General features: G+C 42.6%; 1 protein-coding gene across 1 annotated transcript in view; it reads left to right on the top strand.

Annotated features, from left to right (window-relative positions):
• Positions 1-14431, top strand: part of TMEM135 (transmembrane protein 135) — a 197047-nt gene that overhangs the window by 96213 nt on the left and 86403 nt on the right. The window lies entirely within an intron of this gene.

The raw sequence follows: 14431 nt of genomic DNA, 5'->3' as shown, positions 1-14431 counted from the left end.
TCCCCTTGATTTCAACAGTATTTAACCAAATAGGCGACTTAAACTTTTTGCAAGACAGGAAGTAATAATTTAAGCATGTACTTAATTTGTATTTATTTAAAAAAAAAACAACCCAGGGCATTGACAGCCTCATTGGAATGAGTGCTGACTTAGCCTTATATTTACCATCCCTGGAATATTGACCACCCCTGGCTGGGATTTACCATCCCTGGTGTATCTGGGGTATTTCTCATTATAATGAAGAGGAGTAGGTTTTCTTTTTTTGGGTAGTAAACAACCGTTTTTTAAATGTTGCTGAGGTTTCTCCTTAAACGCACAAGTATACTTTTCAGTAATCTGTTTTGTAGACGGGCTTGTAGCACTGTTAGTCAGTAGAATTTATCAGCCTGAACCTTTTCCAAGCCTATTTTCAATTGCATATACTGGCTTTGCTTTGAACTGCTCAGGCTGAAATGTCCTAAAACAAATGAGGCTGGTGCCCCTCAAATTAAGCTTCTTTGCTCTGCAATCTCGATTCACCTCCTTTCACGAGGGGGGCGAGGTCTTTTCCAAAACCCACCACGTGAGGAGGTAACGGAAGACACGTGCACTCACAGAGCCGAGTTACGCGTGCACCAGCAACGCGTGTCAAGAACCGCGTGAACTTAATGAGGGATGGTTCCTGCTCCGAACAGTTAACTACCTTAAATAAACTTGAAAAAAAGCTGGAAAAAAGTGTATTATTGACATCTCCACGTGAGGCTTGGACAGATAAGCGACTAACTTGGAGTCATACAGGTAAAAGGGAAAAGTAAACTTTTAACTCTTCAGCTCCAAGGGCAAAATAATGTTGCGGTAGGTTGTGCAATAGCTGTGCTTAATTCCTGTCGTAAACTCGTTACTGGGGTTACCTGCAGTGCGAGAGCACTGGTCTTGGTGACCCACGTGGTGTCCTGCAGCTTTAGGTTCCAGTGGAGTTGGGTCCCCGTGGCTTAGCCCGTCTCTGTTCTTTGTGGCCATCCAGTGATACAGCAGGTGCTCGGGCCACCCTGTACGTGTCATTCTGCAAATTTAGTGACTAATACTATTGTCGGGGCGTTAGATGTATCTTATCGCTTTGCCTATTTCTTGAATTTCACCGAAGGTTGGAAGGGAAAGGCTGGTGTTTTACTGGGGTAGCACTCACAGCACCGCTGCCTCCTTTCTTGTGTTGCTCGAGTGTTTGTGCTACATGTGGAGGGGAACTGTGTTCTTCCAGAGCTCCTCTCTGGTTTTATAGTTTTCTGAGGCAGATACTTTGGCTCTCATGCGTGTTGGATTGTAAGTCTCTCTTAACTTGTTAGTAAGAAGAGTTCAACAGTCATTTTCAATTTACTCTCTGGATTTTCTTCGTTCTGTCTGAGCTGTGTCATTTTATGGTCTGTGCCGAATGGAACTGAGCAGAGGCAGATGTGGAAACACTTCTCACTAACCGAGTTTTGTACACAGTGTTCTCCTCTCCTGTGACATTCATTACAGCTCGTTGGACTTTGTGTAAATTTAGGAGAAAAATGTAGACAAATAAAATTTCCGTGTGTCATCTGCATGCCCTTGAACTCAGTTTTGCTTTACAAGGACTGTGTGCAAGAGACTGCGAGTGGGTACTTGGAATTCCAGACATTTGGAAGTGTGCACATATGTTTAATAAAACTTATTTCCAAAGAAAAAACTCCTAAGTTGCTGAAACTCAGAACTTTTGTGTAATCAAATCTGACCCTGGAACTGTTTATCAGATTTAAGTGTCCTTCGCTTTTTATTTGGATGCTTGTGATGATGTGCTCACTGCAGGGGGTGGGCTAGATGACCTTTGAAGGTCCCTCCCAACCCAACACTGTGATTCTACGCGTAACGGAAAGATTGATGGCTGTCTGTTTCCGTGTTCTTGGTAGACACTGAAGATCTGAAAGTTTTTCTCTTGTTTCGTCTCAAATAGAAAAGAGCCATTTAAAAGCAGCATCTGATGAACAATATGGACTGGTAGAGACAGTGGTTATCACGAAATAATTTCAGTGTGAGACATTAAATGTCTGATTTACAAAGCATGTCCTTCCAACCATTAACTGTACTTGTGAAACTGTCTTAAATTAGTATTTTTTCATAACTGGATTTCCCAATGTAAATTATTTCAGTTCAAGTATATGCAATTTTTAGCAATAGCATTAGCATTGAGGTTCACAAAATATTTTTATTATTTTAACATGACAGTAATATGGGAAATACTGTTATATGTAATGGAACTGTGAACACAAAAGACAGAAATACACCACTACGGTAAATTGTATTTATCGGTTTGGTGGAACTTTATCAAATACAGTCTTGTTTCAGATTAACTACACGATACTGTAAGATACCACTCATTAGTACTTTGCTGACATCGCACAGATGGTTTATATGGCAAGTGATCAGTTAGTGCAGAAAAAAGGTAGTTTATCCTAAAATACACTGTAAAGAGATTTATTTTTATTGACTCTAATAAACGTTTTGAGATAAGATTTGCCCTAGCATATATTAAAATATCAGTGCAAGATTTTACCTCAGCAGCTATTAAAGTGCTGCTCAGCAGTGGACATAGTGACAAATAACTGGCTAAAAAAAGGTCACTTACCCCAAGGCATTTTTATGCAAACAGAATTATAATTTGAGGTTACATTACTGATACTGGAATGAACAGTGACAGCTGTTTAACGTCTCAAATGCTGTGCTTACGTTTGTAGCAGAGAGAACACTTTGTGCGTTTGAAAGTTAATGGAGAATTTTAGAGAAGCCCCATAAAAGGGTTCAGAATTGATGGACTCTCGCTTGATTCCTTCTCAATTTGTTGGCCGTGCCCACAGGACGCTCGGGTATCATGACCAGGGGTGGCCGTACAGCGGGGACCGCTCTCCTCTCTGCTGTCCTCTCCAGAGGGTGGCCGTGGGCTGGCCTTGGGGTGGCCATGCATCCCCGCTGCTAGGGCAAGGAGGATCCTGCAGCTGCCTGACGCCTGCTGTGACCCCTGCTTTGGTATAGTTTTTACAAGGCTTAATATCTTCTCGGCCAAAGTGCTCGCTCCGCTCACGCTGCGGCAGCACGTGGCACTTCAGAGATGCCACGTTGCTTTTCATTATGGGCCATAAGAGAAGACATTTCTAGGTTTTGCCTTGGTGTGTTTTTTGTTGTGTCAAGTGGTTGTGCAAAGGCAGGTGCTTGTGCCCCTTAGCGCGAAGAAGCCCTGCTGTGTCTCTCTTAGGTGGCCGGGCAGAGACTTGTGGCCATGCTCTCCCCGTCCCTGGCTCACAGAAGCTCAGCGCACATTGCCCCAGGGACCTGGGTGTCCTTGCATCTTGTCCCCTCCCCTTGTTTGTTTTCTCACATATTTTAACAGGATTTTTTTTAAGGTTTGGGTTGGAAGGGACCTTAAAGATCATCTAGTTCCACCCCCTGCCCTGGGCAGGGACACCTCCCACCAGCCCAGGCTGCTCCCAGCCCCGTCCAGCCTGGCCTTGAACCCCTCCAGGGATGGGGCAGCCACAGCTTCTCTGGGCAACCTGGGCCAGGGGCTCACCCCCCTCACAGCGAAGAACTTCCTCCTACTATCTAGTCTAAATCTGCCCTCTTTCCGAGTCTCGTCTTATGATGAGTAGAAAGAGCCCACCAGATTTGTGCTTTCCTAGCATTATCCCCAAAGTGAGCACCATGGGCAGTGGTGAAAGACTGCAAGCCTTGCTGGAGTGATGCTGGGAAGACTGGGCCAACCTGTTAAAGGGGGTTCTTTGGACTAATCGAAGCATCTGATGAGGAGAAGATGATGGGGCAGGTTGTCTGTAAGTTACAGCATCATTTCTGTGCTGTCTGCCATTAAGATGTCTCCAGTCCCACAGCACCGAATGTGAAAATTTCCCTAAGTAGGGATTTTAGGAGAGAGAAAATTAGACAAAGCTGCTCTTATTGCTGGAATACCCAATTCAGTCATTTTTGCAGTGTAGATGGGAGCTCAGATTTGTCTGTATTAATTCCGTCATGGTATCTTAAGGAGTTTTATTCAAGATGTCTTAAAAAAAGAATTTCTATTTCGGATGTTCTTATCTGGCGTTACATTAAACATTTGGAAATATACATATTAAACATTTGAAGACATACTAATGAACCAGGCTCCTTGAATTTTTCTTTGACCTATTCCTGTATTGCTGGCAGATCATGGTATCAAAATACTGCAGTAAATCACTTCGTAATTAAATTCTTTGTTGATACCTCCGGGGTTTGAAATTCCTTTGGGTTTTCCCACCACCACCTTTGAAGATAAGACCCGATTTGTCCTGTTTTCCACGATTCTAAAGTAGTTTTTGCTCAGGTGACCTAACAAGGAGATAAAACCAGTGCTATATTTGGGGGAGAGAAAAGATTTAAGAGTTTTAATTTCTATATCCATTTATCTTTTTTTTTTTTTTTAACAGAATTGTCAAAGTTACAGCCTTTCAGAATATCCAGGAATTTATATCCAGTTGTGTAAGACTGCCTTTTATTGATTGACACCTTTCTAGAGCAAACATTTTTTTAATTGGAAGAAAGAAAAATATCTTTGGTCGCAATTCAGCACTTATTGTAGGTAGGACCTAAGAAGGCTCCTAATTTTTATTTTTAGGCTGTCCAGTAGAAGAAATGTTTTCAAAACAAACCAGAAAATAAGAGAATTAAATTCTGAAGTATTTATTTTTTTATTATTAGATTTTAGTTGCTTAATCTTGACTGGTTTGTGCCTTGGATTTATTTCTGCTTAAAAGCGTAGAGACCTCAGGTCAGATTCATACAGGCTTCTTATATTAAATCTGCCGCTATTAAGCCCTCGTTCTGTTTTACTGTGGTCTGTCTGTGTTGTGAGTTTGGTTTTTGTCTTAAGAAGCCAAATAGTAATAATGTTCTGTGATTTTTCCTCCCAAACAATATTTTTAGGTGTGCATCTCCTTTGGTAATGTGCCCTAATATGGGTCAGTGTTTGGAGAAGCATTTCGTTGCCCCGATGGTGAAGTAGGTGTTCTTCAAATAGTATGAAACGCTGCCAGAAGTTCTGGAAGCAATCTCTGAGAACGGCTTTGATGTGACGATATTTGTACATGGATACCAAGTTAAGGGCCTTCTACAAGGCTCACTTCAGTTTCTCGTTTTTGCGATTTCAACTAAAGCTCTTCAACACAAAGGAAGCAACAGAAAACTCCTAACACGTGTTATTCTTTTATTTTTTTTTTCCACAAAACCAGCTTGTAATTAGGGTTGAAAAGGACTTTTAATGGTGTACTAATTTATTCCTCTTCCTTGCCCTGACAGGTTTAATTATTCCTAAACATCAGTGAGTAGACTGATGACTAGCCCAGAACTGGCCAGCCCCGCTGATGGCGGGACAGTGGTAAAACTGTTCTTACCGTTTTGTTTCATTTTTTTGTAAGTCGTACTAGTGAATTATTCTTCCTGAGGTAACCTGTGTTTTACTTAATTATAAATAAGTCCTTCAGACATTCTCTTTGTGATCATCCTGGCTGCAATTTAGAGGGTTTAAATCAGTTTTACTGGGTGCGTTATTTCCCCTTAAAGTTGTACTCTTACCTTTCTTCCTAATACATTTAAAAAAATTAAACTAAAAATGCCTACCGCTTGTAATATTTTTTCTTTCCTGGATTCCTGGCGTTTTTTCTTGACTTAAAATAACTCAGCGCATTGAGCTTTTCCGTACTATCTCCATCAACGTCTTCATCATTATTTCCTTTTTCCCTTTTGCTTCAGGAAATGCATCGGTCGTGTCGCTCCCAGGTTAGGCAGTAGCCAATTTGTACAAAGACCAAACCTGACCGAAACCACCCTCTTTTATAATTTCCAGAAGCAGTGAACTCCTTTTCTGCCTCTGTATCAAACTTTTGCTGTTGCCTCCTTCAGTATTTTGTATATTATAAGGGCTATGCTGTTAATAGCCCACTTCTATAGGATCCATCCGATCTGATGAATAGCTTCTGGGTGTGCGCGGCTCTGCTCGGTCCTTTCTGAAGGAACGTGGAAAGATGCCGATTATCAACGTCACTTTTTCCAGGGGTCGAATAGCGTAATTCTGCAATAGCATTCGATTTATGGCAAGTGATAAGCAGGTAGGGCATAGAAGGGCGAGGAGGTGATATTCCTGTCTACAAAACAATGTCCTGGGTGAGTAAAGGTGGGAAAAACCCCTTATGCAGTGGGAGAAGAAAATGGATTACTCCGTGAATCGGAATAGTTCACGCATTTTACTGAGTCTTTCTGAACTTGGCTCATAGTGAACCAGCCGTGAGCGCGTCTGAACTCACCTGGTGCGCCCCACTCTGTGAAACAGGCCGTCTCCTGCTTGAAAGCCTTGTCATTACTGCAATTCAAAGGGAAAATTACAGAGGTGGGTCTGAAGACACCAGTTTGCTCAAAGAAGTGGCATTCTGACGCTCAGAAACACCCCCAGCGACCTCATAGAGCATGTGGGTGCACTTGGAGCGCCGCAGGAGAAAACACCCCGAAGACACGAATTTAGGAACTGAAACAGTAACCTGCTGTTTTCCACTTGGTTTACATTTGAAATATCTTTGTAACAGTAAAGACTAGGCATTTTTCTTTGAAATATCCAAGCCCTACTCGCTGCGGGAGTTGGGTGTATTAGTCAGTAGAGTTGGGTGCTTCCCAGTGCTGGGCAGGGAGCAGTTTTCTAACCCCCCACTGGAGGTTTATGGCTGGTGTTTTCATTTTGCTTGATTCCTCCTCTCGGCACGAATCCGAATCCCTTTGTCTGCCTACTGCCAGTATCTTTTCACCAAAGAGAACATATTCAAGTCTTATCTGCTCCTCCTAACAGTACGTAGGGTTTCTTTCAGTATTTCTTTTGTTGTCAAAGGGGGCTGTAATTGAGGCCAAGTAAACTAAAGTATTAAAAACATTAATGCTTCTAATGCAAATTATTTTTACCTGTTATTATGTGACGGGTTCGTTTTGATTGTATGAGTAAAGTATCTTAAAGTATTGTTTGCAAAATCTGTATTAAAAAGAGACTTGCCTGAGCCCAATAGTTCATTTTTGTTCATCAAAACTATTACATTTATTTTCAAACTTTCAGCCAAATATCTGTAACACGACTAATCTATTAAACTATTGTCCGGATTAAAACTTGCTGTATGACGGCATTGTATTTCTACAAGGTTTTGTCTGAAATGGGATAGCTGAAAGCATCACTCGGTGTTTTACGCTGCTGCGTACTTGCTGCAGTACGTGTAACCTGATCGCTCTGCGTTTTAGCCATTCCGGGGCATGTGCCGCCTGCACTGCCCCGTTCGGCTTTTGTCTCCCTTGTTCTCACTGTCCTAACGATTCCCCGCGGTCCGTGAACATTCAGGTCCGTGTGAGGTCAGCCGTACCTTGCAGATAGCGACAATAGTGCAAATAATGACAAATATGGGGGGTCATGCGGTGTTTCCTGTTTCCTGTGCTTAATGGAGGGGCGGGTGATTTGTGAGCAGCCCGCGAGGATGCTGCACGTCGTTTGGGTTGGCTTTACGTTCAGATTCGAATCCCTGAGTATTCTCCTGCTCCCAGCCTCCTTTCATTTTCCGCTGTTTAAATACTTCTGGAAAAGGAGGAGCGTGTCTGCGGATCTTCTCTCTCAGATTTTGTCTTTTTCATGTTTTGCGCCTATTTTATTTCACTGCTTTTAATGAGCCGTGGGTGAACAAAGCTGTTTCTGTTTAACCACCACCTGAACTTGGGTCGTGTGAAAAGGAAATTGGTCCAGCTAAGGAACAGTTCTGGTCATTAACGACTGTGAGAGCCCGTGGAGGGAAGACCGAGTATTTTCTCCGGGCTTCCAAAAAGAAGAGGTGACTCAAGACTGGAAATGCTTTTTGCGAAGTAGGAAGCGATGTGCAGATGCGGGTGTTCGTAAGCTCAAAGGATTTCTGTCTCCACCAACTGATGCTAATAACAATATTTGTAACAGTGATGGAAGGAGTAAGGCAGGCAGGGTATTCCGAAAAGAAAATAAAACCAACAGCAACAACACAACTCTCTTTTTCTCCAGCTTTTTAATAAGCCTGTTCTGACTGGTGAGACTAGAGGCTTCCGAGGAGCAGCTCTAGCCGGCTCCCGGCCTCCCCGATAGCCCTGTGCGACGCGTGCGCAGGGGCTTGTGTGCTGGGCGGTGGGGGGTGGGGGCTGCTAGTCAGGAAACAAAGTAAAGGTGAAATCCTTTTGTTCCTTCCTTGGATTTCAGAGAAATGACGAAAATCCCCCAAATCCCTGTAAATCGCGGTATAACAGATTACTCACGGATTTCAGGAGTATTTGAGAAAGCATTCCCTTAAATATGGAATAATGAAATTTGGTGAGATAGCCGATAATGTCTTCTCTATCCGAGGTTTATTAGTAAGTTAGCAGAAAGAAGTTTTTTGGTTTCAGGATTCTTTCACTAAGATTTGCTGGGGTCTTTTTTTGGTCGACTGATTTATTCTTGCCTGCCCTATTGGGAAAGAAAGAATCACGTGTTCTGTGTGTGATGGATACCCTGATATTACGCCCTCGGGTGTTTCACAGAGTGGGATGTGCACTTCAGCTGTTTCACAGGAAAGTCTTTTGAGTCTGTTGAGGAAACAGGCCAGAAATACAGTTAAGCCAAAACTGCTGACTTTTAAAAAAGAGTTTCCAGTGATAACAGGATTTAAACTAAAAGCAGTTTAATTTCAATTACAGTGCTGAAATTTGTAGGAAAGACATTTTATCTTTAGTTTAATTTTTTCTGGACTTGAATTTGTTAATCTGTTGATACAATCTGTTGGGGGTTGGAACTAAATGATCTTTAAGGTCCCTTCTAACGCGAACCACTCCGTGATTCTGTGATAATAGCCCAGTGAGCTGTGACGTTCTGTTTAGCTCTTGTTTTCGGTGTTGATGATATGAAAGTGCTAAATTTATGGTTGGAAAGAGAGCGTTCCAGTGTTGTTGCGTTGCAGATACACGTTCTCATCGCTCGTTTATGCTGTTGGGTACAGCTGACATCAAGGAAGGTAACGTATTCTGGTGGAGCAGGGAACTGGCCCCACGGTTTGTTCCTGGTATTGTTCTTGCAGAGACTGTCCAGGAGCAGCCGAGAGATGAAAAGGTGTTTTCAACTGGTCATCTCTGCACCCGAGGAGGTTTTGTTCGTTTTGTTTATATTATAATCATCCTTTATCTTTGAAGTTTAAATATTATTTTTTCAGTCTAATCTTATTTTGAATGACGGTTTAGTTCATTAGTTGGCAGTTCATGTGTTCACACACCACTTTGGGAAATTCAGAATTTCTCAGTGGCGATTTGGAAAGCTTGAGTCAGTTCAATGGAGCGAATGTTTCACAGCCATCTGTGGGTGCGTTTCATCTTTTGCTGTGCTGCTTTCAAAGTGCCTATTCTGTCATCAAAAAGGCCTTTAACTGCTGGGATATGACCAGATCATTTGGTCTTCTGCACCGTTTGTGGGCTGGAAACACAGAAGATACAGAATTAAATTATGTTTTCTGAAAGAGCGATGCGTGGGGCCCCGTAATCTTCGCTAGATAGAGCTCGGTGTCGGAGTACATCAGAGCAATACTTCATGAGAGGGTTCAAGGGACAGCAGATGTCTTCTGGAAAGCATAAAGAAATTGGTTGAGCTCTTTGGTGTTGTATTTGAAGACGTTCGTGTTAAGTCATTTTACACAGTTCAGTGTATCGAGTGATTTGATGATGTTCTTTCCTTCAGTTCTACTCCTTATCACGAGAAGTCTTTTTAGAGTTATTGCACTTGACTGGAGGTTGTTCGTCCTTTGCTATCAACCGAACCAGACAGGTCCTTCAGGCGTGTGTGTGTTGTGGCTCACTGGGCACGGTCAGGTGAGGTGGGCTCTGGTGACGTTTAGGACCAATCAGTGCTGAGAATTACTTGAATGCAATATTAGGGGGGGAAAAAGTATCTCTTAACGCTCACGAAAGTGTGAAGTTTTTGAAGATTCAAACCTATAGCGTTAATTTTACAGGGAATAATTTAATCAATGGTGTCTTCTACAGGAAGACTCAACTGTATTAAATGCAGATGTTTCATTAATGAAAGTGTTTAATCTGTTTTTCTCCTCTAGTTAAAAATCATAAGTATGTTTCTAGATAAACCTTTACACTTTTATAACTTGCCTTATTTTTCCATAAGCTAACAAAAATACATTTTAAAAATATTTTTTTCCGAAGTTTTTAGTGGAGTAAGATATTTTTCAGATGTGGGTTGTTCTCGTGGGATAATTGTTGCCACGTGCTGTATTGAAATTTAGAACCTGCCTGTTCGAAACGAGGTGAACTCACTCCTGCCGCGTTGTACTGCATGCTCTGATGTCCTAGACCTGGGGCTTTTACTCAGTTTTAGCTGTGATGCTGCAGCAAAATCGAACGTGAAATGCAGGTGAAAGTTTCATTAGAAACAGTTCAAAATTTTGTTAAAACATCTAGATTGTGGTGTAGTTTCCTTGACATCAGTTTAATGTATTTACAAACATTGATGAAGGAAACGTAGATGGAGTACGTGATGGCTCTGTGGTTTAGACTGGAAAAGATGCAAGTGGAAGAGGTGCTGCTGCAAGAAGGAGCTGGCTTCTCACCCAGCTTCAGCTGCTTGAAGGTCTCCTTATCTGGACCCGTTACTTTAGCATCTCGGGGAGGTGCTTACTGAGCGTCTCCTTACTGAGCAGAGAGCACCTAAATTAAAGAGAGCTTCAAGGAAATCCCTGGCTCCTTGGGTAACATTAGATGAGGTGAATACCCCCTCTCCCCCTTGCAGCATTTTACATTATTTGCATAAAATAATGAAAAACATTTGATGGTTCTTTGTGCTAAGACTCTTGTTTCAGTTTCAAGTGTTATTTTCATTACCTAGCAAGCTAGGGACAAGACCAGCTCTGTAGATTGTCGGCGGCCCAGGAATGATGCTTTTGAAGGTGCCCAGTTTTGTGTTTTTTTCCGTAGCAAATGTCTCTGAAGAAGCGAGTTCTGGTTGATTTTTATTTTTATTTTTTTAAGCGAAAATGGCAAGTTGTAAATTGAATTTCTGATTCTAGTGATTGTGTGCAAGGTGATGATCTAAATACATCCTTTTGATGCATCTTGTAATTGGGCTGAAAGTTTGACAGCCCGTTTGACGAGAAGGCCGCTCCGCTTGGTCCCTTGACTGCCAGCTCTGCCCCGACTCGGTTTCCGTGCTTTATTCTTAGATGGTCTTAAGAAATACTGACTGACCCGGAAGGATGCAGGCCTAGTCTTCTGACTTAGTTTACTCAACAGTGCAAAGCTCTTCTAAACTTGGAGAGATGTTTTTTAAGGTAATGCAGGATTCTGCTCCATCTGCCCCTGCACAGCCTTGTGGAATTCATAGAACCCAGCTCAGGGACCTGCCAGGGCTCCTGATCCCGCATACTAACATCCCGTTATTTATCCGACAGCGTACCAGGTTCAAAGTGATTGTCTGGATGAACATCCCCCATTGCAGACCCAGAGACAAGCTCAGAAGTAGTGTGAGTTCGGTAGTTGTGCGCAGGGTTTGAGCGGCTGGTATCCCAACGGAGCTGAACAGCTTGAGTAAGGAGGAGCGAGTGTGCAGGCAGAGGGATGGGGTGTGTGGTGTAATCTCAGCCTGGTGAAGGAGAGGGGATTTTATCCAGCTCATGAAAGGGTTGCCTTCGTCACGGAGCGACCCTTACAGCAGGTGGAGTGTGACCCTCAAATCTCATCTCTTCGTTACGGCGCAATGAACGTTATTGGTGATGGTTCCTGTCCATTAAAGGCACTGTGAAAAGGCCTGCTCTCTCTAATGCGTTGAAATTTTTTTTTTTTAAATTTTTAAGTTTATGGCTGTGAGAGCCTTTCCTTTTTAGTTAATCTGAACTGTCTCATATAAACTCAAGAAATATTGGTGCATTAAGACTCAAATTCTAGTCCATAACAATGGCAAGGTAAGGAGAGGACGTCGGGTGTCCTATGAGGAAATCTGTTAGGCATCCGAAATACCATCAACACGTATGTGCGTCCTCCACCTTTTAGAGTTCTGGCTTCCTGGAAACCTCGCTAGTACTTCACTGGTCAGAAAATAGATGTGGAAATACAATACACTTCATTCTTAGTGCGTCTGCAAGACATGACCTCGCTTACCACGACACATGCCATTTTAAAAATTCAGTTCTAATGGGTCTGTGCGTTTTATTGTACAAAATAGAAAAATGTTTCTTTTTTCTTTTTCTGAAATTTTCCTTTCTTTGAAAGGTAGCTGTAGGTCACCAAAACAAAATCTGTTTGCATAGGACGCTTGTCCACTTAATGAAAAATAAAACATAAAAGAGATCATTTGCAGAAAAGGATTAACATCAGTTACTACTTTCTAACAAAAACATTGATTTTGCTAAGATTTCAGGTGCATGGCTACATTTTGTCCAGTTCTGCTGGAATTAAACAATAAAATTCACATCCTTACACAATAATAATAATAAAAGAATAATTATTCTGGGAAGAGTTTGGGAACTGTCTGTGAGGAAGTGCTAGAAGAAACTTGAAGTTTTTGGGTGGCTTCCTGAAACGTGTCCAGAGATGTGAACCAACTGTGTGCTGCTGGCTGAGACACTGCAATAATGCCGAGAGCTCATTAAATTTAGCTGCGTGATGGATTGTTTGGGTGGTTACAAACGCAGCTGATCTCCCTGTAAGAACTTCTTTCGTGTTCTCAGTAGATGATTTTTGCGGTGCAACACCACACTCCTGGAAGTGGGTGCTCTCTCTCTGCAGCTACATCAATGGATTGCACAGCTGGTTTTGAAAATCGGCTTTTAATTAGTTTGCACATTAGCATTTAATTTTCCTAAATAAAAATCACCTTTCCAAATGAATTGTTTTGGATCTTGATAACCAGCTCATAGCTATGTCCTTTTAGAGAGTTTTTGTGAGAGTTGAGCTCTTTCTTTGAGTTGTTTGGTATACAGCTGTAAGTGATATTATTTGAATCTATCATTTATAGTTTGAAAAAGTAAGAAAAATCGCAATACCACCAAGTATGACCGTACTTTTGAAGTTTTCCGGAAACAGACTGGTGAGATTTGGTAGATCAGGTAGACCACAGTCTTGGTCCCTTTCCCTGTGTCCCCTCTCCACCTTTTCCCACTGGTCTGATCCCGCTGTCTGGATGGAACTTGCCGCTGGGGACGTTACCCACCGTGACACGCCATAGGAGATGCCATTTGAGGGGCTGGGGCAGCTCTCGTGGTGTCCTGCTCCCAGCTGGGAGCAGGTGGCCCTCCCACCGTCCCGGGGGAGGGCGAGGGGGGAGGGAGGCGCAGCGCAGAATAGGGCGGTGGAGTAATATTAAGGAAATTGTGATCATTTTAGTTGTCTTGCTACATACCGAGTTTGAAATGTCATATTCTGCACAATAAAAATCGGGATATTGCTGTGGTACTAGCAGCAAAGTAACGCCTCTGGGCATGAACCAACACCTGTCCCAGCTTTTAAACATTGAGGAGAATATTTATACAATCACCAGAAGGCAGAATATTATATCAACCTTGTTTTATGTTACTTTTATTGTTTTAATATTATGTTTTTCTGTGTTGTGGTAGGAGTAACGGTAGCAGAAGGAATGAGAATTAATCCGGCTTCTCTGTAGCGTTCTCTGCTAGTGCTAAGGCTTTTTGCTGAACCTGTAACCGAGGCGTTAAGAAGTGGGTGACAGATCTTTTCACATTTGAATGGGGGGAAGTAAAACAAACAAGGCGGTTTTAAATCTGCCAGGAGAAAGAGGAGCATAATATGATGTAAGCCCTTTATCCTGATCAGGTTGTAAAGAAGTTCTGTAATAGAAGACAAGTGCATGTTTCCTGGTGTGAGAGCCTTTGCTGCGTAATCTTTTACAAAGAAGTACGTTAATAAGTATTTCAGTAAAACACCATTATTTTTCCACTGATATTTCCGTGTCAGTTTTGAGCTTCTTTTCAAAGAATCTTAAACTTCATAAAAACTTAGGGAAAGGCACTGTGAATCTAGCTAGAGCAGTTTAAAGTAGTGCTTCTCTTAGCTTCTGGTTAGCATCTCCTCTCTCCACTCCGTCTCCGCGGGGGAGACAGTTAAGTGGCCCAAATGAGGAGCTCTTGGAAGCCAAATGAGTCGCTCCGTGTTGCCCAGCTCGCACCGACAGCACGAGACTCCCTTACCCGGCTCGCTGCGGTGAAGCGGATGCCGAGCGCTGGCACGAGCTGCTTCGCGTCTGCAAGGCGAAGCCCAAGAAAAGGTGACCTCCGGCAGCGGGACGGAGCAGGCCTCTGTGGCGAGGACGTCTTCAACTCGTTAAATCCGTCCTTTGCCATGACAGAGAAGTATCTGTGCCTGCTCAGGAAGCTTCACTGGA

Source organism: Chroicocephalus ridibundus, chromosome 1 (genome assembly GCF_963924245.1).
Source record: "Chroicocephalus ridibundus chromosome 1, bChrRid1.1, whole genome shotgun sequence".
NCBI lineage: Eukaryota > Metazoa > Chordata > Aves > Charadriiformes > Laridae > Chroicocephalus > Chroicocephalus ridibundus.
The sequence above is the reverse complement of the archived record's forward strand: the minus strand, read 5'-3'. Positions and strand labels throughout refer to the sequence as shown.